Genomic DNA, 27,432 nt, shown 5'->3' on the forward strand with positions numbered 1-27,432 from the left:
ATAATGTGAGCAAAGCTAACAAGCAAAGATTGGCATGCTGGAGAGGTTGGCTCCAGGCTTTTTCAATGGATAAAACCTGGAAAGTCATACAAAGCATTTCTTAAGAATGCAAGAAGGTAGGATGTGAAGGAGGAGCAAAAGAAATTTCTTCTTTTCTGAATAGGAGGTGTGAAATGTAAATACAAACTACAGGGAGGAAAAAAAGGAACTATGAAAACAAGGGCAACCTTATTTGTTTCTAGTATCTAAACAATAAAAACAGTGAGTCTATCTGTAAACCAGCAAAGCTTTAAATATAATGAGACAACGAGATATCTTTCGTTTTCTCATGGAAAAAGAAACACGGCAATTTGTAAGTGTTTGCAAGTGGTCAGTCAGTTAGTGAAAGATACTGATACAAAGGTATTCCAGAAGCTCTGGAAGTCCTTCAAGCCCTTACTCACCTGTCAAAGGTACACCAACAGTCAAACGGCTTCCTAAGGGCTCTATATCCCACTACATCAGCCAGGAGGCAAGGGCTAAGTCAAAGTCCTGACCTTTGCATTTGTGTAGCTCCTGCAATACAAAGCAGCTGACTGACCAGGGAGTCCTTCACTCCACCAGCAAGTTCCCTTGACTCACATAAGACTGATGCTTGTGAATCCCTGCTATCTTCTCCCAGAATTTATCGAAGATCACATATGGCATTATCGCATGAATATATGGTCAGAGCATGTTGCATTATGAGCATTTCTCATTCTTCCCTAGGAATCTGTTGTAAGCATATACTTGGAAGGCTTTTTCTTGGGCTATGATGTATGCTGGGCTGCAGCACTATCAGAGCAGGTTTAAGGGGCTTTGGTTCTCTCTAAATCCACCTGGCAGAATTATGGTGAAGCAGAGAATTTGGATCAGAGGGCCCTGAGAGTGAGGTCCTTAACAGGGTACTATGATAGAGATTTAATTCCCAGAGTCCCATCTCCATTGATTAGATTTACTGTAAAATCTGGAGATGAATTATTTTGTGATGTGGAGTATGCAGGAACATGATAAAGATATTTCAAGTTATTATAGGATACAGATCACTAGAAAACAAAAATCATTAAAAGAATATCCTCTTGCATTTTAAGAGTACCACCTACAAGTAGGGCTCCACATCAAACACACTTTGGCAAGAGCTTCTCAGGTAGCACATCAACTTCTTCGAAGGTTGTGCTAGTGACAATGCTAGAACTTTGCCTTTAATTTAATGACCGAATGAATTAAAACAATCATGGTTGCTTGTAATCAGTGATTTAATGAATACAACATCCCAACTGAACCAGTATTTATTACTCTTTATTACCTTAGATAATTAGGGGAAAATTTAAAAAAATAAGATGTTTCCTGGTTTCAAACATTTGCAAGAGTGTCCCTGCTTGTAGCTTACATGGACTTAGTTTCAGGTTTACAGTAAATTCTCTCCTTGTCCCTGAAAACTCCAAAGCACCACTCAGTCTGGCTTGCCTAGGGGGCAAAAGCTGTGGATTGCCATTCATTCTTAGCTGCAGTATAAGCCCAGATTTATATGAAGCTTTACAGGCCTCAGAAGTCTGGATAAATATGGCATGAAATTAGGTTTACAGAAAAAAACCCAAACCCTGTAAGCAGAAGAAGTTCTAGTCCATGAAGTTTTTGAAGCAAAGCTATTTTTCAGTGACTATGAAAAAAGTGTGGATCCTTCTTAAATATATTCTCACCTAAAGTCCTTTCATTTAAATGACAGCAATGGATAAAAAAAAAATAAAAACAAGTGCAAAGGGTGTCTAGAATAATGTGCATGGGTTGCCACTTATACGTTCAAGTGCAAATTTATCTTAGCTTTCTTTTTGATAACTAGAGGCCCTGTGACTTTTAAAAGTATGTCCCACAGCCTCTCTAACAAACAAGTTGACAGGGTTTTTTTTAAGATATGTCTTTTCATAACAAGAATGATTGACACACTTCAGATGTACAACCAGACCAGCTTCCAGATGCTTATTAGCCTTTCAACACAAGACAAGCAGTGAACTATACCACAAAAGGTCACTTCCCTTCAAAACAAAAGTCAAAAATCTGTCTTTGGCATTGAATCTCTTCCTCATAAATAAGTCTGTGAAATATTTTGTCTGATATTCCTTTCCTTTAACACTATGCAGTGTTCAATAAAGTAATGTATGGAGAGAAACTGTTGGTTTGTTTGTTTGTTTTTTCCTAATGCAAGCAGTAAACACAGCCATAAAGGCCAATGAGACTGGCTAACATTTAACCATGTATACAGCTTTTATTTATCTGTCCTAGGGTATCTGAATGCTACAGGATGCCTGAGAAACAGAGTAAGTTCTGTGAATGGAGTTTTATGTCAAGAAAAGTATTCATATATGTTTACCTTTCTTCCGAGCTATTAAATATTTGATCAGCTCTGCCTGATATCAGGAACCATCTCTTTTACTCTTATATTCTCCCTCAAGTCTCATCAGATACAGTTGATTACAAAATAAGCACAGTTAGAAATTGCAGCAATTTTTTTTATTGTAGCCTGTATGTTTCCTTCCAGATGCAGCTGGCTGCTCCATTTTTGTCTGTGATCTGAGAGGGACAAAGCATGCTCACACTGGCAATTTCTGACTGTCTTTAGCACCTTCCCTGGCCATATAAGATGAAGAAAAACAGAAATCAAGTGATGTTTTCTGCTTAAGAGGAGTACATCTTTCTGGGGGTAATCTTCAGTAATTCAACTGCACTTTACATTGCAGAACCATACAGGCTCTTTATCCTCTCAAAAAACTAGAAGGAAAAACATCCAGAAGAAAGACTCGGTTCTCGCTCACCCCAATCAGTCACAGGCTTTAGAACTTTTCACCTCTAAAATATACTGACTTCCTCTGACCCTCAGAGGCTCTATTGATTCACAGAAATCTGAGTCATACTTACAGGAAACATTTATCGCCCCAGAAATTTACAACAGGAGCTGCAGTTTTGCACAGATAACATCCTTCTTTTCTTCCCTGGCATTTATGCTAAAATTTTTCCTTTGTCTTCGTGGTATGGGGTTACCATATCCCAATATAAATGCACATGCCTTAAATCAGTGCCTTTTCACTCCCATTTCCCCAACAGTGTCAATAAGCAGCCTTTCTGTATTAGGGATATTTCTTTCCTATGCAAAGATAATATAGCTTCTGCTTACTACTTCCTAACCACGAGTATCGAAGCATTTTTCTTAAGAATAGCTATCCCCCTGGCTCTGCAGGTGAGGGAAGTATACAGCTCATATGCTTTATAGTGTCAGAAGGCAATGAACAGAAGCACCTCAGAGTCAAAGTTTCACCTCAAAACTGAAGAAAAAGAAGCCCCTTGTGAAGTCTGCAGTCAAATTTGTTATCTCTCCTCAGCAGAAGTTACCCATGGATGGACAGCAGCGTGAAATCCAAATAAAGACAAAAGAACAGTTTCATGCATTGGGTTGCAGTGCCCTGTTATTTTGCCCACTCCCTGCCTGTATTCCTGCAGCAGCAGCATCTGTGCTTCACCCGTCTGCCTGAGGTACCTGCTGGTGAGGGTAAGGAGCTCCAACCAACCCTGGGGGGGATACTGCTGCCAGCCCTGGCCGCCTTCCCACCACCTTCTTCCTTACCCCTTTGCAGTGAGATGTTCTGCTTAAAGAAAGGACTCAGCATCTTCCCTCTGCTTCATGAAAACCCCAGCCAATCAAACAGGCAACAACACGCAACTAAAGCAATCGGCCATACCGTTTGATTAATCACACAAATTATTGGGTACTCAGAGTAAACCATTTCAAAAGCAACCCAGTGTGGAAAATGGGCCTGCAGCTATGTAAGAATGGGTCAAATTGCTTGAAATCATAAATATATTCATAAAAATTCCTTTTCATTCACAAACAATTTACTTCCTAGAGGGTGAATTTCATTCAGAGAAGAGAGAAAAGACAAGGTTCAGCAAATATATTATTACCACCATCAGGTGTTCTAATTTCAGCTGCAGAAATCACTGAGGAAAGCAGTTAGCAGGATTTAAGGTAATTTTATGTATTACATGGAAATAGGAAGAAAATCGGTAGATTTATCAGGTAAGGCAACAATGTTTTCTTTTTAAATTCAGTTTTATCATTTCAAGATCTCAGAGGTCAGAAAGAGCATTAAACATAGAGGACAGGATGATGTAGGGGTTTTTTTCTTTCATTTTTGTCTTTCTGTACATCATATGTGAGTTTGTTCCAGAGTATTTGGATAAATTGTCCAACAGTAGGAAGGGAAACAGAAGCTTTTTCAAACACATGTTAGAACATCTCTACAGAATTTCCCCTCCCTTTTTCAGACCCCTAGACACCTACTTGCAGGGTCTTCATTAAAAATAGCCTGGTTTCCTTTTTCTTGATCATCTCTCAAGAAACACTTTGCATGGTGGATGGTGGGTGGTGGATGGTCTATCCACCTTACATAAATTAGCACATTAATATGTCAAATACATCAGTTAGGAACTTAACACACACTCAGACTAATGGTACTTGCATTATTGACTTCATCAGACATAGGATGCACAGGATGCCTTATATTTTGGAAAGCAATTTGACAGAGGCTGATATAATGAGTCAGCAAACTTTCTTTTCTAACATGACTTTCACCTCTGGGAATACTCCTTCACAGTTCATAGAGAAAGAGCTAAGATTGTGGTTTGCTGTCCCTACCCTGACATTTTCAACAACCTCTTAAATCAGAAGAAAACCAGCAGACCTGAGCAAGTCAGTCAGGTAGCTGTGCTGTCTGAGTGAATTAAGAGAAGCAGAGCCCTTAGCTGCTGCCTTCAGCTGAAATCAGTACCAATGCCTCTTTCTCCAACAGAGCAGCTGAAGTCTCAGATGGGATGAGCACAAGTCCCCTGAGCACATCTGCAGCCTTCTTGCCCCTTGGGTCAGCAATACCTGCCTGTACAGGTGTTCAGTCTCCACCAAGCCCCACCAGGAGGATGCCAAGCAGCTTCACATACACCACCAGCCGTTGTGCAACACCAAGACGATAACTCCACAGGTGACAGCTCTGACTGGGCTGTTAGTTGCTTCACCATGGCTAAAAACAATATGTGTTTTCAATAAACTGATTTGCCTAATGCTGGAGGAGGGCAGATGATGAGAGCTCATTGCAGTGACATTGAGCTGGGTTAGATGGAGACAGCTGAGGGAGATACCAAGTGCCTGTCCTCTGCCCACGAAGCACACTCCTGCTGGTGTCCTTACCCAGTCTCACCGATAAGCACACTAAAAGCTATGCCCACCCAGTGCTCCAGTAGGGTAATACATATGAAGACACATTGCCCACATCAAGTGCAGGTATCAACCTGGTAAACCTAGGGTTTTTTGTTCAGTTATGGAGTTTCTATGTCCTAAAGGAAATCAACTGATATTCTGAGTCTACTACAAGGTAGAAAGGATTTTATAAGGAAAAACTCCCAGAGCTTCTGAAAAGAAACTAAAGTCTGAGCTGACACAAATGCTACCTACTATATTGTCTCCTGCTCTGAGCCACATGGTCCCTATAAGGTAGCGCTGAAGTCTACAGAAGTAGTGTGGGGAAAGGTTGTGCTTCAGAGGCATTTCAGAGCCTAGAGACTGTCAGTCTCCAATGGGGCTGTCAGGAAAAAAAATCCAGCACTGCTAGCACTCTGCAGAAGAGTCCCTGCGTTAGCTTAGTCAAGGTTATCAAATCCATGACAAATATGGAGTTCACTTTCTTATGCTTCCAGACAACCCACAAATCTCAAAGTGCCAAATGAACTAAATTGCTATGAAATTAGAGTCGTACAAAACTATGTGCAACAATAAAACCCAGAACAATCTTAATTTCCATGGCATTTTTGTCATAATTACAAATATTCATAGAGCTTTACAAAGCATGAAATTACCTTGGCATTTCCATATCATAGACTAGAACCTTGGCATCAGCTCAGGGTAAAACTCTGGAGCCCTGGGAGGCTGCACATTACACATCAAACAGGCATCTACAGAGCTGTTCAAGTACACACCGAACACCTTGTAAAACTGGAGGCAGCTGTGAAATGGCTGGAGTGGTCCAATGCTTCTGGACAAGACAGCTCTGACATTTTCTGTCAGCTTAGGAAATCTGCACAAAGCGAGAGGTAGATCAATAGTGTAGAAAACATCAAAATGACATTATGGGGACTCTGACAGAGGTAATGTGTTAACAAGCATAATAGCTTCAGCTGCAATAATTAAATGAGGAGCTTTACTCAGACTGTTCATGGAAATAGCCCTTCTGAAGTAGACTGCTAGCTGACATGACCCAGATACATGCATGGGGCTAAAAAACACTGGAAACAAACTCACCTTAGTACAGCAATTCTCAGAACATGAGTGTAACCAGAAGCAGCTAATAAAAGGCGATGCTCATGCGATCTGATACACCTTACATCTTCTATTCAGCAAAGGAAGTGAAAATGTGGAATTCCGCATTTGAAATGTGAGAAGTGCCATGACTGCTTTCTGACAATGGCTTACTCCATTAGAGCATCTCATTCCTGTAACAAATATCTGCTCAAGTCAGTGGAGCAGTTTATAGAAGAAAATACCACTTATCCCATGTAAAGGGCTTAAGAACTTAGTCCATGGAATTCATGACATCAGGCTGAAAATAATTCACATATGTGCCAAGGATACTTCAGCTTTGGGGTTCACACCCATTTTCAACCCATCCTGTTTCAGGCAGACCAACACGTCCCCTCTCCAAATCTCATTAGATATTTGCTCCCAGGAACTTCATTCAGACATGCTTCTAACTTTGGGAGCTTGTTGACCTTGGACAGCTTGAAATTAAGAGGACTGAATTATTTCAGTAGCACACAAATGGTTAGCAGAAAGCTGGGGTTCAGAATAGCAAGACACAAATTTAAGTAAGCCTTGGTACAAATGTTTGATCATGAAAGCCCCTGTGAAAGGATGCATATTAAAAAAAACCAAAACCAACCAACCAAACCCCAAACAAACAAAAACACCCCAACTCTTCAGTTTCTGTCCCATCACCCAGCAAAATAAGTAATGTTCTAATATCAAGGTGGATTTGAATGTGTTGCTATCAAAGTAATTACATTTGACAGAGATGAGAAATGGGATCCTGTTGTATATGGCAACAGTCTTTATGACAAAAATCCAACTGTGCCAGAAAAAAAAAAAGAAAAAAACCCAAACCGAAACAAAACATATTGAGGTCAACTCAAATCCTTGTGCAAAAGAGGATGAAACTTAAAACACAGACAATACCCAGATGAAAACACAGATTTGCAGGATAATTTTCAGTGCATTCTAAGACTCGGAGACTTATCTGCAAGATTTCTGTCAATCATCCTCATGGCACTGATTCATCCAACATGAATCAAGGCATTTTATCAGTTTAAGATGCAATATTGATTCAAGTAGTTCAGCACAACAGGAATGAGAAAGGAGAATCTGGTTACTGTGCTGGCAACAAGTTCATTGTTGCAATGACAGGGAAAAAACCAGTTGGACTGCGTAACCACAAAGGCTCAACTGAGCCTGAAAATGTCTGTTTTCTTTCAGGAGTCTCACGAGTAGAGCAGATATTGAATAAACCCAAGATAGCTGTGTTCTTTCCACCAGAATGGAATTCATAATGTTGGAAAATATTTTTAAGAAAGGAGATCAAACAGTATGGAAGTGAATCCAAAACTTACTGCTGAGATCATTATCCATGCAGTATACACACAGGTGGACATTTAAGTTGGCGCTTACTATTAGAAAGTCCTCATCCAAAAAATGTAATCAAGCAAGAGTCCGGTGGATAGTCTGAGGAGCTGGCAAAACCTTGACTGGTAGCAACACATTCAAATCCTCCAGATTTCAGATGAGACACAGGCAGTGCAATAGCTTGATGTGGCAGCAGGCATAGAGCAGAAGCACAGCAGTGTGAGGTCTTGAGATCAGTCACCATCAGCTGACGAAGCACTTGCGTTGGCCATTCCTCCCCACGCACAGCAGCGTAAGAATCCAACACACATATCTTAGATACCCTCTTTTGCCAGATTGTCAGCTTTTCATTAGCATTACTTCTCTTTTGTGGTTACCAGTGCATTACCTGGGCACAGCTGTACAATTCCTGTCTTTCATGGATTTCATGCTTTCTATCCATTGGCACCCCTGTTCTAGCCTTATTTTTATTCTCTTTTCTTTAAGTAAGCTGACCTACTTAATCACTTTATTCTGCAACTCCACCGAGTACCACTTATTAGTGTCTGTTAATGTCAAAACATCCTGCAATTTTTTATTTTTCTGGCATTTTCTCTGCACTTGTAAAGCAACATAAAATCATCAAATGAGAACAGCATTGGTAACCAGCTATCATAAACTATCATAGCACTTATTTTTAGTACGAGCTCTCCAATATCCCTGAAGTATTTGAATGCTAGCATCAGTGCAATCAAATTATTTTAATTGTCAGTGAAAATGCATAAAATTAAAGCACTATCAGATTATATTTTGTTTTCATACACTTTAACCTATGCCAAGCAATATTTTGACTTTCATTTGAGTATGGCTAAGAGCTCCACAATTTTAATTAATTAAGCCTTAAAAATCTCTCTCCATAACAGAAAAATATTACTATCTCCATTAAACAGATAGGTAAGCTGGAGTCAAACTTCATTTAATGACTTGCTTGACTCAATGACAAATCTAGGAATAGAGCCAAGAAGTTCACTTTTCCAATTTCTTCTGCTTTATCACTGAAAAACATTTTCTGACTCTCAGTAAGTGTTGCTGTGGGTAAGCATGCATGAACTGTCTCAATGGGTGTTGTTGGGTAGGCACATAAGCAAAATTCACTACATTTCCCTTTTGGTCACATATAAGGAAAGACTCCATCAAGGTATGTTATAATTTATTCAGGAAGATGGTCTATATAATATGTTTACATCAAAGCTCACATTTGCTGACAGCGTATACCATCTCATAAAATGGAAGGAATTAATTATAACAGTTTATCAATGTCAAGTTCTGAACCAGAGGCTCCCAAAGCAACAAATGCATCATTGCACCTTGTTTGATCTAATTTTCCTTTGTTGACAAAGTCAAATATGAATGTGACAATGTTTATGAACTATAAAGCTTTTCCAGATCCATGCATTATTGTCTGACTGTATTTTGCTAAAGTAAAAATCAATACAACTGCAGCACATTAAATTAGGCTAGCTATAAGCAATATAGTGCGTGTGTAATAGCAGTGGTAGCCTTCTGAATAAATTAATGTCTTCCAGCTGAATTAATTAAATTGGTATCAAAGATAACTCTATTGCTTAATATTCTACAGTGAATAAGGAAAATCCTTCAATGAATTTAAGATCCCCTCGGGAACAGGAATGTCATTGGAAACTAATAACTGCTAAAGTATGTCTGTGCAAACTTGGTAAGACTTAAAAAGAGTATCACTGAATTGGTGCGACACATCTATTAATTCCTATTGCTCAGATTAGTCCATGGGTTGGGAAGGACATTCAGAGATGTGCCTCTGAAATTAGAGGAATGGGGCAAGGAAGTACACTAGACTACTTGATAAAGATGGAAAAAAAATACACGAGTGTACAGATGTATTGAGTAGGACACAAGAAAGAAAATGGGATCCCCTAAAACTTAAAATCAGGAAAAGAATATGAAAAGCTCAGAAAGCAGCAATACTGGTCTTTCCCATCCCAATTAAAAAGATAATTATGATAATTTTTAAAAAACATAATTAAATGCCTCTACCCTATTCCCACGCTCGACCACTGCAATTCTCTGCCCCAGCATCTCAGGGGCTTCTTCCTGCCTCTTGACACGGGTGCTTGTCCCTGCCACACTGAATTATGCAGAGTAGAGAGAGTTCTAGGGTAATCCTCCACCATCAGCTCACTGCTGGAGTTCAACATTATTGTCAGCAGACTTACATAAAATTTTCTGAAACACTGTCACCCTGTGGCAATTAAAAGTATAACACGTGTAGTTTCCTATAGCTGCAAGATCTACTTTTAGCTTTTATGGCACATGATGTTAAAAAGAGAAATATTCCTGGCAAGGCAACAGTTCCAATTAAGATACAGTTTAAAAGCAAACACACAAATAAAAGAAAAAACATCACACCAAAAGCACAGTGATCTTACACTGCACTAGCATCACTTAGACCAGTTACTGTGGAATTTTAAAACAGAGCATTTCACAAATGTGTGTAATATTACACATATATGGCATTATCAGAACTTATGAATTGTCATTTTTAAGCAACTCGGTAAGAATAAGTCCCGAACATGAAATGACCATTTTGTACTGTTGACTGAGGGCAAGCGAGGCAGATTTCAAAATATTAATATTCATGTGACTTTTCCCATAGGGGACTCAAAGGTAAGGCAGGCAAGCAGAGTTTATCAACACCTTGTTGTGGACAGCAGAGCATTACCACGTGTCTCACTGCAGGACATCAGACATCTTTTGGGGTTTTTTGGTTTTGTTTTGGTTTTTGTATTTTTAGTTATTTATCATAGGCTCACCAGTTTTTAATGAGTTGTCATGGAGGGCTTCAGCTGGACCAGGATCTCCCATGAGGCAGCACCCTACAAACAGCACAGAGCCCTTCCAGACCCTTCACCCCTGAGGCTGTGACTCTTCCTGTACTAACTCCCAAGGATAAGCCCCACTGTCAGGGAAAGTTTATGCATATGCCTATTCTCAGCAGGAGATGCTCCAAAGAGAGAGAACTTTCTTTAAAAATTTTATTGAAACACTGATGAAGATTTTAGCAAACATTTGAAATCTCAGAGAAAGACTTAAGCAGCTCCTCCCACCAGTGCCATTATTATGGGTAAAAGAACACCAAACAAAACAAAACACACAAGTAAACTGTTGGTAGGCTGTGAAGACCCCAGTTTCCAAAGCACCTATGAGCTTTGGAACTGGAAACACAATAAAATCAGCAAATTCTTTAAAAAATCAGAGGAAAGAAGGTGATGGAGTGAGGCCATAGAATCACAGAATCATACACTAGTTTGGGTTGGAAGAGACCTTCAAAAGCTACCCAGTCCAACCCCCTGCAATGAGCAGGGACATCTTCAACTAGATCAGGTTGCTCAGAGCCACACCCAGCCTAGCCTTGAACATATCCAGGGATGGAGCATCTACAAGCCTCTTTGGGCAACTTGTTCTGCTATTTTACACTCCCATTGTAAACAGTTTCTTCCACATGTCCAGCCTGAATCTCCCCTCTTTTCATTTAAAACTATTACCCCTTGTTCATTTAAAACTGTTACCCCTTGTCCTATCACAACAGGCCCTGCTAAAAAGTCTGTTCCCATCTTTCTTATAGGCCCCTTTTAAGTACTGAAAGGCTACAATAAGGTGCCCCCAGAGCCTTCTCTTCTCCAGGCTGAAAAACCCCAACTCTCTCAGCCTGTCCTCATATGAGAGGTGTTCCAGCCCTCTGATCATTTTAGTGGCCCTCTTCTGAACCCTCTCCAACAGGTCCATGTCTTTCTTGTAATGGAGGCTCCAGAGCTGGACGCAGGGCTCCAGGTGGAGTCTCACCAGAGCAGAGCAGAGGGGCAGAATCACCTCCCTTGCCTTGCTCGTCATGCTCCTTTCGATGCAGGCCAAGATATCATTTGCCTTCTGGGCCGCAAGCACACATCGCTGGCTCATGTCCGTCTTTTCATCTGCCAGTACCCCAAATCCTTCTCCACAGGGCTGCTCTCAATCCCTTCATTCCCCAGCCTGTCTTGATACTGGAGGTCGCCCCAACCCAGATGCAGGATCTTGCACTTGGCCTTGTTGAACCTCATGAGGTTCACATGGGGTCACTTCTTGAGCTTGCCCAGTTCCCTCTGGATGGCATCCCATTCCTCGGGCGTGTCAACTGCACCACTCAGTTGGGTGTCATCTGCAAACTTGCTGAGGGTGCACTCAATCCCACTGTCTGTGTCATTGATGAAGATATTAAATAGTACTAGTCCCAATATGGACCCCTGGGAGACACCACTGGTCACAAGTATCCATCCAGACATTGAGCTATTGACCACTACCCTCTGAATGGTGACCATCCAGTCAGTTCTTCATCCACCAAAGAGTTCACTCATCAAACTCATCCCTGTCCAATTTAGAGAGAAGGATGTTGTGGGGGACCATGTCAAAGGCTTTACAGAAGTCCAGACAGCATGGACAAACTCTGTAGAACCCTAGAAGAGCAGTGGTACTTATGGATGGATGCTTGCCACCTTGTTCTACACCCTCTCAGAGCAGAGGGAGGTGGCAGGAGGGGCCTTGTCTCTGTTCCCTGCAATAACCTATCAACATAACTGAGCCACTCAAAGAGGCATTGCTTCCTGTTGTTGGCCCAGTCTCAGGAAAGCAAAGGAGAAGACCAGGTGTCTGAATGGTATTTTAGCTAAAATGCCATGGAGCTATACAGAGGGTGCAGCAGGTAAACCACCAACTTCTGCTGACGCATCCCCAGCTCAGCTGCACCGTCTCATACAGCAGAGAGGAAACCTCCCCCCCACCACTTCTGAGGATCTCAAAATTAACTGCAATTGTTACAGGTGGTAGGGAGCTGATTGCTTACCTGGGGGGCAGGTGAAAAATAGAAATGCTGTCCTATTGGACTGTGTGGCCAACACAGAGAAACAGCATTAAATCATCGTTCACAACCGTAACCTCAGTGATTCCTGATTTCAGCCTGAATCAGCACTCAGTATTATTGTAATGTGATGATTTCTATGGGATAGACGAAAAAAACATGGCTACAGAACATGACCTTAGGAGACTTCAAGCAGTGAGGATGATGTGACCCTCTCTTGGCTCTTCCCAGCAAACAGCAATCCTTTTCCACACTTTAGAAAATAGGTGCAGTTGAACATTAAGCAGTTTAGGGGAAATGCATAGAAATGAAACAATTTGGTGCTTGTAAACACCAGTAAATGTGGGAAGCCTGAGGCAGCCTGCTTTTGCAAATCCAACAGTGGAAGCTTATGGTACATCATGGTTGACCTAGGGGCTGCCACCACTACTGAGGTCAGCAGCTGCCCCTAACATCAGAGGCACTTATTGTCTCTTTTTGCTTCCCCTGCCACCTCTTTTGGACCATCTGTAGCCCCATCCACTTCACCGGAACTTTAGATGCTTTGGGTGTGGGCTTTGTGCCATGCGTTTCAGGGATGGGGCTTTCTTGGGGCACATAGGAGCCTTCAACACAGTGAGGATCACAGGCTCAACCCAGCCAGCTGCCTACATGAATCTGCTCCCAGGATCAGCCTTCAAGGACCGAAGGACCAAGGACACAGGTCCAACAGCTGTTCCTTGCTCCCAAACACCACAAAGTACAATGTGTCTTAACACCCACTCAGGCCATCCTCCATGGAGGACAAGCACCTAGAAATCCCCACCATACCCAGCAAGAAAAGAGTCCTGTTGGGAACTGCAGTTGCAGTTGCAACCAAGATAATATATACAAGTGATGTGCAGATGGGCTGTGTTATCCAAGTGTCAAATTAAATCTCTGCTCAGGATTTATCACCCACCTTCAAGTAAACCATCTGCAAGTGTGCTGATAATAATTCTGCAGCCTGGTCAGCAGAAAACTTGTGACAATAAAAGGATCCTGAGCAGGCGCCCCCAATAAAGTGAGTAAATGTGCAGTGAACATAACAAATTTAGTCATGCACTGTCAGGTATCCACATCTTGCTTCCTTTTTTTTTTTAATGGCTTCTTTTTGATGAGACATAAAACCAAATTCCTAACCTCTTACATGATTACAAAGGATCCCATAGCTCTTCTTATAAGATTAGGGATGCTAAATGCACGATCACAGGCAAATTCTAGACATTCTAGCCTGGATAACTGTGATTTGACTTGTCAAAAGCTCTCTACTGCATCGGTTGGTTGATATACTTCTTTACTTCTCCTCCTGTAATGGATTAGTTGCCATTAGCCACCACTGAGAGTGACCCTCTCCATTACTTATAACTGTAATTAGCTGATTGAAGAAGTGGAAGGGAGGCTTTAAAGAGGCATGATGCAAAATGTGCCTTAAAAGGAGAGATTTGAATATTTTCACTGAACCCAGTCTTATGCACAGTCAAAATGAGGAGGGGGATACACTTGTTTTGAGTGAGGTGATTATTATTTCTGTTCAGCATCCAGCACTGCTTCTTGGGAGTAATGTGGCTTTCCAGCCCCTAGACAAACAGGTTGACAAGAAACAGACATGAGGAGAGTAAATCAGAGATTCCTCTTTTTTGGTAATGCCACATGCACCTCAGAGACAAAGTCTCTGAAAAGTGGAGAGGTGAAAGAAGGGCTTGCATAGAAAGGAGGCAGGAGAGGGGCTCCTCTGATTCTGTGGAAGTTTCTGATGCTTGTCACAAAGCCATAAAGAAGCGGGCAGGTGACCTCCACTGTCCAAGCCAAAAGACCGCTGCTGTTTATTCACTATCCATGCTGTCTGCTTCCCATTTGGAATCTTAAAGGTCCAGTAATGAAGTTATGGTGGAATACCTTCATAGGCCATTTTCCGCACATGAAAACCAACAAATTTCTTAAATATAAATACGGATGTTATAGTCTCTGCTGTTATGGAATATTTCTTCAGCTCACATGGGACAAGAGAGGTCCGTATTTTGGAGCCCAACAACCTGCGCTGGAGCTCGTGCAGGGAGTGCTGGACAGGGTCCGGGGCCTGTCCCCACGGTGCCCGGGCAGGGTCCGGTTCTGTGCCGGGGGAGGCAGACCCAGCCCCAGCGAGGCAGGCACTTCACCTCTGATGGCAACAAGTATAAGGTTGTCAGAAACGCGAGGCAAAGCTGAAATACCTTACCACACACAAGCTCCAGCCAGGGTCAACCCACCACATTGTCCCTCTTTTTAGATGGAATGTATGGTTATGCTGCTTCCTCGTACACACAAAAAGATGACACCAAAAAGTGAAGTGACTTAGAAATCTCATCGTAAATTCAGCTGAAATATTTTGCCGAAAGTACACATTTTTGTCAGCTAATGTGATTCATAAATTTGTAGCAAATTCATGCAGTTATTTTCCAAAAAAAGACTCTCATTGGACTGAAAGTTTTTTACTATTTCTATTTTTTTTGGTCATCTGAAATTTATGTTTTGTTTGGAAGCAAGTCTAAACCTAAAACAACAAGCAATCCAACAAATATTACTATCAAGTAGAAACATTTTGATCCCTCTCCTGACTTTTGGGGATTTTTCTTATGGAACGGACAATTTTATTTGCTCATTGCTCTAGGTCTCACAAGCAGCTAGTTACAGAAATAGGGGGAAAAAAAAGAAAGGAAAAAGGAAAAAAAGGGAACTCAGCTGTACTGAACCTCCTTCATACATAGACTTTTAGAAAATATAGCTTCTGCTGCCTGGCACGCCTGACCACACACTGCTCTCCTGAAAGCCTTGATATTCAACCTCATATTCTCAAAAAAATTCTAAAGAGGATGAGGAAAAATAAAACCTTCTTTTAAAACATAGACCACAGCCTTCCTATCTGATAATCTAAAAAAGCACATTCTCTGAGCAAAAATCCAAATTCATCTAATATTTAAAATTGCAATGTAACTTATTGGTATCCAATATTTATTTTAGACAAAGACTGTAATAGCCAACCTCCACATTATTCTCAAATCAGCACTTTTCTGTTCTCAACATTTCATTTTCAAAAATAGTGAGTGCTGCTGTTATCAGAAAATCCAATTGGTGTAGTGTCACTCTTCAGAAAATGTATCACAGATCTGGTTCACTTTATGGATCTGTCCCCATGTGTATCTGCAGGACCACAGACAAAGACTCTTCCAGGGCAGGTTTATTAGTTTGAGAACAATGCCTCACAAAATATAAGGCTGGGCTGCATTCAGAACCACATTGGAAATCCATGCTGGCTGGGATCTCTGCAAGCTGGGATATCTCTATACAAACCTCCAGCTCACTGGGTAGATAAGCGGGGATTAGTGAGTCCTCTCTCAGGTATAATGGTAAGGCTGTGGGGCTGCAGGTGTTCATCCACAGGAATAAGGTTGTGGGTCCATACTGATGTCTATCTGCAACAAACAAGCTGGAACATGGAACTTTAATTACATGGCACAAACACTCCCATTTAACGCATAACAGTCTATTTGCTGACAAAACTGCATTTGCGCAAAGCACTTCTGAGTGTAAGGCAAACTCAATTTAGCCTCAATTCCTTTGATGTAACTTCGGATTTCAAAGAAGTCCTGTATTAAACTGGAAGACATTGAGGACAAAACTCTATTACATGAGGAATTCCTGCTGGGTAAATTCTACAAATATAATGAATTTCTCTGAAGCATTTTGAAACATCAGGGACATCCTAGAAAAGCTTTATAATTCTGTTTTGATTCCACTGGCTCCTATAAACAATACATTTCCTGTATACTTGACACTTGTCACTAAAGAATCCCCATTCTTCCTGAGTTTGCATTACAATTAATCCTCTTTTAAGCAAATCACTGCAGGCCAGATGTCCTCAGCTAAGCTTAAAAACATTAAAATGCATCCTACCCTTCCTTTCCCTTTTATGATCTGCATTCATTCTGACTAGGCTGGGGATTTATGGCCAATTGAGGTTTACATATCACAATTCACAGGATGCAGCAGAAGTAAACCTCTAAAGCAGGGGCTGAAGCAACAGCACGGATCCATTTGCTTCTCCTTGGCCTATGGTGGTGTAACTAGGATTTGCATCTTTTTAGTGAGTGTGAGCACAACCATGGCCTTCCAAAGAAGAAGAGAGAGAAATGAACAGAGTTAAGAAATTTCAGCAGCACAATTCTAAAAAACCCTACAGTCTAATGGGAACATACCAACATATACCTGCAAATGATACAGCCAACATCAATCTGATGTCTTTGCTCTTGAATTAAGCAAGAAATATTTCAAGTCTCACAAAGAATCTCGAGATACAAATGTCATGACTGTGAAACAAATTAGAGGGCATCGAAAGAGGAAGATCAAGTAATTCTGAGGCCCTCATATATATTAGGAGATTTTTAATTTTTTTATTTTGCCCCACATGCTTACATTCCAGAATGAATACATGAAACGTGTTTTTCACAACACATAGCAGTGGATAGCTTAAGCAGCAGTAATTTCATATAGTAAAAACTACAACCTCTATGTTTTATAGCAATGATATGTTCAAAAAAACCTTCAACTTTCTGAAGGTGGAGAAAACCAGTATTACATTTGGATTAAAACATAGTGTTGGCAGTCTAGTTCATCTCTTCTTGCACAGTAGACCCTCCTTTCTGATCCCCATCTGCATCTGAAAGAATAGAAAACAAAAAAAAATGTCCACTCCTAATTAATATTTCCCAAATCCATAGCGCATAACCCCCCAAATTCATCCATTTCCTTCAAAAATACTTTTTCACAGCTGGAAGAGGCACAGCAAATAATATCTTAAAAGGCTTACAGGAGAAGAATTCCTCCTGCTCAACTTTCAGATTGTAAAAATAAGTTTTTGGGGGTTGGTTCTCACATCATGAGCTGCATGTAAGTTTTGCATGCCAGAAACCAATTGCAGTACCTGGCAGGAACAGCTTCCCTATCCTATGGTCATACCTACATAATCCTCAGTACCTCCCTATGCACATTATCTTATTAAGAAGAAAATTATTTTACATAGCAGCTTTGCAATACTTTATGATTCACAATACAGCACTCTCAGAGATAATACGGCCTAACAATAACAATAATAATAATAATAATTTACACATACATTTTGCGGTTTCATCCATAAATTATAGAATACTTCGTGGTCATCTGCTAAGCAGGGAATAATGGTATCTGGATGTGGATAAAATTATATTGTCTTCTAATCTTTGTTAAATCATGATGAGCTCAAGAAGAAATGAAAGTCACTTTAAATTGAGATGAGAGGGCAGATAAAGGAAAGGAAAGGAAGAATGATGTGGCATTCCGGCTATAAAGTATGTTTTTCTCTGTGAAAAGCAAACCTGGTGTTCCCCAAAGTAGGGTGAGCTAATACTGATGTAACCAGTGCAGCTTCCATCCTTTGCATTCTGGTTCCCTCTAAGTCAGCAGGTCACGGGCACAACGGGCCCAGAAAGGGAGTGAGAAGTTAAACAAGTCAGCTGAGGATGGATACAAGGAGTAGCCGGAATCATGAGAACAACCCCTCTTCCATTTTTCCTTGGGCTATACAGCAGGTATGGTATCACCAGTAGGGCAGAACATGACAAATTTCTACTTCAGGTTTTCCCAGAAGAATGATTTGTAACATTGCAAGATCTTTTTAGGGTTGTTTCCATAGTGCTCACTGGCAGAGCTACCTTTCCTCACACCAGTAGCTCTCCTGCTGCAGCTGACCACTCGTCATTCTGCAACCAGGCAACACACTCCGCAAGCTTTCCATCTGCTTCCTTTGCTCTTTCCAGAAGAAAAACCTGGTCAGTAAAACACTTGCCAAGCAATATGGATTTTTATAGCAGATTCCAGAGCTTCAGCTGAAATAAGTCAGCACAGATCCAGTGGAATCAACACATTACACATATTTATTAATTTCTCTGCACACCTCATGCAGGGACTGTAGTCTCCTGAAAAACAGCAGGATACTATACATTGCATCTTCTATAGTGACCCTCTCAAGTGCCTCAGCCAACTGTGGTGCACCTGCGTAAATGGAGCACAGGCTAATTCAATGTTGCCTGTTTCTTGAATTTGGAATGTTTAAATGTATGATCATCCTCTTACTTTGGCATTCTTGTAGCCATGAACACATGCATACAGGTCTAATATACTAATACATATATATTATGTTTGTATACCAGTGAAGCATTTTCTTTTCTTTTATGATAATTTTATTTCACTGTTCATTCTTGTATTTCATTCATAAGAATGAAGGTGTAGTAATATGTATGCACACAATCAGAATGTATGATGAGATTAATGAAACTATAAAGAAACAGAATTATTTTTTAAAAGTATATGTATAAATACTATACCAATGAATAAACAGATACATCAGCTAAATTCACCCTTTGCTGAAATGTGGTTCTCCTTGAATATAATTTTAAACTAGGGTCAGTGATGTCACTCAACCAGAGACCTGTCAACAACTGGCAAATTCTCCTCTCATGTAAAAAACCAAAATTCCCTGCAGGTATAACCCAGGGAAGTTAACAGAACTACTGAGAATCTGACATGGCAAAAGAGAGTGGCTTGTGGCTCCAAATACTCAGTTAAAACCACAGAGATGCTGTTATTCCACCTCGGGAAGGAACAGAAGACTAATGCTTCTCCTCTCTTAAATCACTGAAACTGGTATTTTGCAACAGGAAAAGTGTTTTAATTACCAGTGTCTGAAAACAGCATTACATTTTCTGTTTGATGAACAGAATTACGCTTTCGTGACGAGGAGTGCCGTCTCGAAGGGTTGGCCATCCCCCCAGGCCATGCACGACAAGCTCCCACACCCCTCAGGCTTGTGCCCCGTCCCTCTCGGCGGGCAGTGCTGTGGCGGCCCCTCCAGCTCCTCACCAAAGCCACCCGCAGGTGGCAGTGTTGGATCGGTTTTTAAGGATTTTGTTATAAATCATGGGCTGAAAATGTAATATAATTGTCTTCTCATTGCTTGTCTTTTCTATTTCTTAGATCACTTCTTGTTTATTTTTATGTTATACTGGGCACCCACCATAAGACGCTTTCCAGTGTTGAATTCATTTCTGATTAGCTAATAGTTGTGCCTTTTCTATCGCATTTTCCCTCGTTTATGGGCTTTCCTGAACATGTTTTCTGGAGTGATCAAGTTTTTGGAGTATGGAAGAATTAGATTTCATTATATTCTCTGCATGATGCTTTGTATGGCCTATGCTCAGCTGACCTTGGCAGGCTCAAAGGAGGTGTAAATTACCACTCCAGGTTCAATATGTTTAAGACTCCTGTAGGCCAAGGATTTATTCCAGAAGCCTTGATACTTCAAGTACTGCTACAAGGAAGAGATAGTATTCCTTATTTGTCTTCCTTTTTTTTTCTCCACAGATGCACACCTGGTGGATACTAAGACCCCCTAGACCCCATTATCAACCCATAATGTGGCACTGATCTCTATTGAACAGCAGATGGTTTTAGCTTTCTATACAATCACGCCAATCAAAGATACAGAAATTAAATGACAAATGCAGCAATGTGGCTGTGGTGTCTGTGTGCACACTTTATCACACCATAGCCACCGATTCCCACCCAGGGAGCCCAGACCTTCTCATCCCCACAGGCTGGGGTACAGGAAGCACCGAGGTCAGGATAGCTAGGGTATTCCTCCTGCTTCTCCCTCCAAATCACACCAAAAATATGGTTAAAAGAGAAAAAGGTAAGTACAGCTGCCCTTCTGTGGCTCGATGCTCTGGTGTGGCAGGGATGGGCAGTGGTGCAGTGGCAGCTGCATGGGATGGTGTATGTGGCTCAAAGGGCTGAGAAGGCAGGTATAGGCACCACGCCTGTGTCCGTGGCTGAGACCTGATCGCTAAGGGGCACGCAAGAACGTGGAAAGTCAGCGCTTCTGCCTCTAAAAGTCTCTACAAGGGACTCTGAGGACAGCAGCAAAGGAAGATGACAACATTGTGAACTCCTGCAGAAGTTTTGACAACATATTGTAACGAGGAGCATAGAACTGGGAAGAAGCTTCTTCTCAGCTGTAACGCCTCCACTGGACGCTGCAAAGATCATACATTATCTCAGGACCCCAGGTCTCTTACTCAGCTAGATGAGAGAAGGAAATTTCCACTTTTTTCAGTGGAAGCACTGGAGAGAAACGAGCACTCACAGCTTGTGATTAACTACCACAAGGAGCAAAAGATTATTTTAAAATATCTTAAACCCTTTTAAAATTCTCTTAAACCTAATATTACATGCACAACAAAGAGCATCAGCTTACAAATACTGCTCAGGTAACATGCATATGTTGTGGTACTGGTAAGAGGATACAGTGCATCTTCTACATTTTGGTCACTTTGAATCTATTTTGAACTGTCTGAAAGATACTATTTCTCGATGGTCTCCCAGTGGCTTATTAGAGTAGCCCTGTAAGCTCCATAACCAATTCCAGAGGAAAAAAAATCACAGTTATATTTCCATAAAAGATTTCAAATCTTTTGGGGAACAGAAGTAAGCCGCAGAAGGTTCTAGCAGTTGGGAGGGGAATAACTGATAACTTTCAAATGTAACTATCGAATTTAAGAACCTAGTTACAGTAGGATCCTTCTATTGTCAATGGAGAGAAATTGAATTTTTGGAGGAAATTCAGATGTTAAACTTTCTACAAGGACTGTATCAGAGCTGAACAATGACTATACTTCTAACTCAGACATCTGAGGTAGCAGGAATTCCTGCTTCCTCAATTCTTCATAAGCTGTTTTCATAGGAAAGCAATCACATAGCTTCTATGATTTTTTTTTTTTCACATTTATTTGCATGAGCTTGGGTAAAGCAGTACAGAAGCACTAATAACTAAACTAGTAACCACAGACTGTGCTTCTTCTGGATGCATCACAGATCAGAAAAAAAATGTCACCATGTAGCTTATTTCAGATAAGGAAGTTATATACTGTGAATATTGCTATCCCATAGGAGAACATGCCAACATTTGAACTTATGTTTCACAGACTCTATTAGCAGCAGGACTGTGATCAGGAAAAAACTTAACAGTAATCTCACCCTCAGAAATCCTCTGGAGAACTTATTGCTGAGAAACTCCATCCTGAAGGCTGCCAGAAGCTCTAATCAGCTAATATATCAAAGCTCTAGTGTAGCCTGTCTATTTCCCCGATCTCAGCCAGAGATAAAAATAATTCTCATGGGTCAAACTACAAATCTAAGAATAAGCAAGAAAATATGCATTACCACATTCTGCAAGACTGTGAATGGATGATGGCGATCAAGACAATGCTTTGATATTGCATCCAATACATTCTTACATATATTTCAAATTTGATGTTTCTTGAATTTAGCACCAGCACAGTAAGCCAGAGGTGAATGGAGGCATGTTGCTTACTTTCACACTTTATGCCAGGCAGACGTGCTTATATTGTTCGCCTCTGTTGAGATTCAAACAGGCTAAATGGTCACTGTAACAAAGCAGTTAATTTATCATAGACTGAAATGTTAAACTAGATTTTTAGAGCTGGGAGACATTTCTTCCTCTTTCCATTACAAGTCTTTAAAAGGTCACACGGTACCAGCCAAGGAGTCACTATCAGCATCAGGCTTAAGGGGTGCATGTGACTGTTGTTGTACAGATCCTTCTCACTGGTTTTACACAGTTCCTCAGATGTGGAGATGGATTATACCACTAATTACACTTTCATCTTCATAAGCCCATCTGTGTTAAATTTCTGAAAAAGCCTAGTTATTCAGCTAACAGCAGAAAGAAACAAAACAGGATGGCTCCCTGGGATAACACCTTCTTTTTCTTAGTGTCTTATGCAGAATGAATAGTAATCTCAAAACTAAACACCCAAGAGGCAACCAGTTTTCCATTTACTGCCAAGCATATGATTAACCCTAGTTTGCCTGAAGCCATCAGAGTACAGGGACGCAGCCACTTCTGGAGCATCTGGATCCAAGTGCTTGCTTGAAAATACTTTCCCACTCTGAGCAAGTAACAGGTGAAAGTCATAGGATGGTCTATATGGATCCTTCAGTCTCCTCCAGCACTATAAAAAACACCAGACTTTCAGATAAGTGCAGTTTCCCTTCTTCAAAAATGCTGCTAATTCTATGGGCTCTAATTTTTTTAACAGCTGCAGAATTTCCTTGACAGGTGTTTTCATCAAGAAAGCAGCATTCTTCCAGGTTGGACTCTGGTACTTTTACATAGCGAACATTACTTTCCTAAACAAGTAGCCAGCCCTACAAGTCTCACTGGGGCTACTTTTAGAAAATATTATTGCTCAGTTGAGCTACAGTAATCCTAGAATATCCTGCGTGAGCAAATGGGACTGTGGGAGGCTATAGGTCAATAACCTTGGATGTATTTTACATAACAGATCAAATAGCTGTAAATTATCCCTGAGGTGGGCAAGATTAAGTCAGATAAGAGCAATGGCTGTGGTCATGCAGAGTTTCAAGACTGTTCCAAGTCCAGGCTTTTTGGAAGCCAGTGATTAAACACTGGAAAAAATGTGAAAAGTTTCAGATAATTAAAACAATTTATTTAGTGGGAAAGGGCATGAACTGCATTTTCTTAAAGAAAAGCAAATGTAGAAGGACTACTACCAGCTTGGTTGGACTCCAAAAGCACATCTCTATTAAGGTTAGATGATTCCCATGTGGGGTAGTAGACAGAAGGATTCTTGTTGGTTGTTTGCTATCTACACTTATTTACCACATATAATGAAGTGGTACGCTGCAGACATTTTCTTAATAGGTATTTGGGTGGTCAAAGTTTTGTGGGGCCTTGCAGTAAAAGTTAATTCTGGGGCGACCTTTACTTTGCATAATAAGAGCCTAAACAGCTGGAGGTCTATCTGAAATCTGGATGTAGCACTCCAGCAGCTTGAGGACCATCTGCAGTTACTTTTGTTCATGTCTTCCCCTTAATCATCTTAATGATTAGCCAGTATGTCATCCAGTGGAAATGTTAGAACACCATAAGTCATGGATTCTGAATTAGCAATTCCTGTATCACATCAGTGATTTATATTTAGTTTATAGCAGCGCTTTTAAAAACATCTTTTTAGAAAGATGTCCAGTTTAGATTAAGACATAATAAGGCAGTCTGTTTAAATAATTTGAAAATTATTTTATATCTCTGTCCAAATACAAATGAAACTGAACAGGAACACTTTCAGAGCACTGAGGAATTTAGTCACCTTCTTTATGCCCCGTTTCTCTTCCTCTACATGTGCTCATAACTAGAGACAACTCAGATTAAATCTAGATTTAAACTCTACGTCTGGATCTGAATATCCTGTCTCAAATGGTATAAACCACAGCCCCAGATCCAAACATTCAAGAAAAAAAATACTGGATCCTAATGCAAATCCTAGGAAGCTTGAGAAGTTCTAAACCAACTCATTGTGAGCCAGCAAGTGCGAGCTCCAACTTGAAGTTGAAATCTGACCCACATAAGAGCTCTGGATTCCTGGGTTATTTGCACAAATCACTCCTTATAAAGTAATTTTTTATCATATTTGGTTTGGAAAGAAGCATGTAGAACCCAGAATGCAGCAGTCCCAGAGCAAGCACCAGGCACAACCAGCCCTGCAGGACAGGAAACCACCCAAAGCTCCATTATGGCGGGGGCAGCATGGTCACTCTCCCACCCCAGGAGCCAGCCCCTGCCTACCCTGGGGCTGAGAGAGCCAGCAGGTCTGGTCCCTTTGCTAAAACACAGCCTGGTCTTAGAGGGGGGCGACCCCAGAGAAAGCCAGCCAGCCATCTGCAAATCCAGCTGCCCCCAAGTCAGCATCCTTGGTGTCACCCCCTGAGGCAGGTTGGCCAGCTTCAGGCTGGCTCCGAGTGCTCTAGGCCGTTCTCCCACCTCACTTAACGCTGAATGGTCTTACCTAACCTACGTGCGGTGCCAAGCAGTTATCCACAATCTGTTTCCATCTCCACTGATGTTTCCACAGGCATACTTACATTATGAAAAGAAAGTCACCATTCAGATGCTGTCTTTTTCTGCATAAGCCAAAATACCTCTCTTGTCTACCTGAAAAGGTAACTAACCATGGAACAATCATCATTTTAAAAGGTTCAGTAAAGATTTCAGCTCAAGAAACAGCAATCTGCAAGGAATTGGATATGATGTAGATTGCATCAGTATGCTGATGGAAAGTAATTAATAATATTTTACATATACCATTTATATACATATAAAACTGATGGTACATCTTCAAAACCATGCAAACAGAGGAGTGGTATATACCACGCAGGTGACTAGACAAACAACAGAGGTATTTAGTTGAGAAGAAAGCCAAGCAAAAACCTCTATATCCAGAGATAAAATGTGGAGACATTCTCACATGCTTCAATTCTGGATCTAACTTGCGACCTGACAATTTTCAATGAAAAGTTTGGTGGCAAAAAAGAAATACAACAAACATTTTCCGTTCTCGAAAACATTGTGCTGCTTCAAAACCTATTTAGAAAATATTTTAATTGAAAAGAAAATGTTGAAAATATTTAAATAATAGTAAAGCTATTTTCCTTCAGTAGGTTTTGCTACCACTTCCCTGCTAACCCTCACTTGACCTCAGCAACCCACTGATATGCCCACAGCCAGCACCTTCTATCTCTCTTGCAAGTTCAGCTCATCACCTGCCCTTATCAATTCACCAGGATCATTTCTTTGAGGGTTCAGTCCTGCAAATTGCTGATATTCTGGCCTTAGTCTACAAAGCACTGGGGCAGACATTTGCCTTAGTGAAACTGCTAATGGAAATAGAGTTAAGACTTGAGTACTGGTTTGGATCAGGGCCAAATCAGGTTTTTCTTTGCAAGATTAAGTCCTAAATCTTCCTCCAGAAGTGATTCAGTTCCTGTTCCTTACCCATTGTTTTGTTCTCTGCATTCCTTCATTTGCTTTTATCTTTTGGATGCAAATCAAGGCCTAAGGCTTGATTCACTCACATATTGTTGCTCTTTTGCATGAGCATAATAACTTCAATGAAGTGTCTTAAATCAAATCTGGGAAAATTATTATCTGGGTGAATGGATGTGTTTATGCACTGATGCTTTCAGACAGCTGGTCACTAGGAAAAAAGGTCTTTCCCATCATAGATCCTGCTGTACAGTTGCACAGAATTATATTAAAGTTTTGCAATCCCAAGCACAAAGACAGGCTGGGTGGAGAATGGATTGAGAACAGCCCTGAGGAGAAGGACTTGGGGGTGTTGGTTGATGAGAAGATCAACATGCGCCAGCAATGTGCTCTTGCAGCCCAGAGGGATAACCGTATCTTGGGCTGCATCAAAATAAAGTGTGACCAGCAGGTCAAGGGAGGTGATTCTGCCCCTCTGCTCCACTCTCATGAGACCCAACCTGTGTTGAGTGCTGGGGCCCCCAACATAAGAAGGACATGGACCTGTTGTAACAAGTCCAGAGGAGGCCACAACAATGACCAGGGGGCTGGACCACCTCTCCTACGAAGATAGGCTGAGAGAGTTGGGGTTGTTCAACCTAGAGAAGAGAAGGGTCTGGGGAGACCTTAGAGCAGCCTTCCAGTACCTAAAGGGGACATACAAGAAAGCTGGACAGGGAGTTTTTACAAGGGCATGTAGTGATAGGACAAGGAGTAGTGGCTTTAAACTGAAAGAGGGAAGATTTAAATTAGATATAAGGAAGAAATTCTTCGCCATGAGGGTGGTGAGGCACTGGCACAGTGAAGTTGTGGAATCCTGACTCCTGGAAGTGTTCATGTTGAGCAACCTGGTCTAGTGGAAGGTGTCCCTGCTCATGGCAGGGGGGTTGGAACTAAATGATCTTTAAGGTCCCTTCCAACCCAAACTATTCTATGATTCTGTGTAAATATGTTTTTTCTCCTCTTTGTGATGAGAGAGAAAAAGAGCACAGGTTCTTTGGCAACAAGATAAGCACAGGCTCTTCCTGATAACAACCATCAACCAAGAGGGCTTAAACAAAAAAAGAGATCAAAGGAATTAAACCCCATTAATATATTCCAATAAGATTTAGAGGCCTGCATGATTATGTGAGATGATAAACTTTTAGATGTAACAAGTCTTTCAAAATTATAAATTCACAATATTTCTGGCAAAAATCACTGGGGTACAAAACTGTGGTATGCTAGGAATAAATTCTCATTCAAGTGTGAGGTGTTGAAAAATTCTTTGTTTTCTTTCACTCTAGTTGAATCCAAAACATATCAAAGACAGCCCTTTACATTGCTCTAGATTTCAACTCCCATGCAATTTCACCATATTTTCTCAGTTTAAAATGCTTTGACAAAGTTTTCTGTGTAATATCTTATAATTTCCACACACTACTGTACTTGGCACAATCTCATTCCATGCAGATGGGCAAAATCTGCTCTTTCACTGTCTTCTCTAAAGGATGCAGAACAGGAGAAGCAATCTCTTTACTTCCATAGATTTTCCCTCCATAGCTCTGACACCAGCTCAGTCTGAACTTTATCTTGTGAGTAGATTTGCAGTTCACAGCAATTTTTGCAGTTAAATAGAGCAGTAGAAAGTAGTCACATCTCATTTTAAAGCTGCTCAAAGCTTGTCTCAGACAAGCTGTGTAATAGAAAAACTACATAAGAGACAAAGCAAATCCTTTCAGAGTCAATCATGATTTAGGGAAAGAGCATAATCTGGCAAAATCTCCATTCTTCATTTATCAGCTGAAATACATCTTGCCTAAT

This window comes from Caloenas nicobarica, chromosome 1, assembly GCF_036013445.1.
Source record: "Caloenas nicobarica isolate bCalNic1 chromosome 1, bCalNic1.hap1, whole genome shotgun sequence".
Taxonomy (NCBI): domain Eukaryota; kingdom Metazoa; phylum Chordata; class Aves; order Columbiformes; family Columbidae; genus Caloenas; species Caloenas nicobarica.